At 32.6% G+C, this 1,195-nt stretch overlaps 1 non-coding gene across 1 annotated transcript; it reads right to left on the bottom strand.

Annotated features, from left to right (window-relative positions):
- Positions 1-349: 349 nt before the first annotated feature.
- Positions 350-455, bottom strand: LOC144317897 (U6 spliceosomal RNA). The gene has a single exon (XR_013383785.1). It is a non-coding gene; the product is annotated as a U6 spliceosomal RNA (small nuclear RNA).
- Between the last annotated feature and the right edge of the window lie 740 nt (positions 456-1,195).

Raw genomic sequence — 1,195 nt, forward strand, 5'->3', positions numbered from 1 at the left:
CCTCACTAACACACTTTCCATTGTTTTTCATTTGTTTGCCATTTCACATTTATGGCAAGAGTGTAATGAAATTTCTTTGTGGTTTTCATTTGTATTTCTCTGATGACTGGTAAAGCTGAAGTTTTCTTATCTTCATTGGCTTTTTGGATTTCCTCTTTTGGAAAGTGTTTGTTCAGCAATTTTTGCCCATTTTTGTACTGGATTTGTGTGCTCTTTTCCTATTGACCTACAGGGGCTCTTTATATATTCAACATATTGTTTTTTAAGACATGCATCACCATACACAGTTACAGAATTTAATTTTTTCTCGTGATGAAAACTTTTAAGATTTATTTTCTTAGCAATGTTCAAAAATATGAAATGCTTTATGACGTTGTGTGTCATCCTTGTACAGGGGTCTTGCTAATCCTCTCTGTATCATTCTGATTTTAGTGTATACGGGCCAAAATGAGCATGAGAATACATTTTTTAAAGATAAACTGTTATGAATACATTTTCCCACTTCATGTTCTGCCTTTATTTTCTTATTAGTAATTTTTTTGATGAGTAGCAGTTCTTAATTTTATTATCCAGTTTCCCATGTCTTTTTGAAATCTAAAGTGACGTACTAATGACCTTCTAAATTTCTTCATCCATTATTCTTAATTTGGGAAATAAGGGATTCTGGAAAGCCATCTGAAAGATGATGCCTTAGAGGGAAGGAAGAGAATAACCATAAATGATTTAATGCCACTTTGGTCATTTTGCACAACCACATAATTTACATTGTCATATCTTATGTTCTGAATGGTTGGCCCTGTTGCATTCTGACTATTTTGGCATTAGAAGATCTGAGAACTTGTGGCTTTTTTGGCTCAGTATCTATTTGCTACTTTAGGTCCAAAATATGTTGCCTAATCCCTACTTTCCACATCAGATAAACAGAAATTATGTGTGTATTCTCTACCCAGTAGTAGAACCAAGTACATTCCATATCTGCTTTTGTTTTCTAGATAAAAAGATTTTTTTTTTTAATTTTTAGAGAAAAATGGGCTTCATCACCAAGGTTCTTCTTCAGCCCCTTCTTAATGGTTCACTTGTTTGAATATAGCAATTGTAAGAAATTTGTCTATAGTTCTTACTCCTAAATATGTAACTGTGTTTTGGTATTGTCAGGTTTTGGATTTTAGCAATTCTGATAAGTACATAGTGATAT

This window comes from Canis aureus, chromosome 7, assembly GCF_053574225.1.
Source record: "Canis aureus isolate CA01 chromosome 7, VMU_Caureus_v.1.0, whole genome shotgun sequence".
Lineage (NCBI taxonomy): Eukaryota > Metazoa > Chordata > Mammalia > Carnivora > Canidae > Canis > Canis aureus.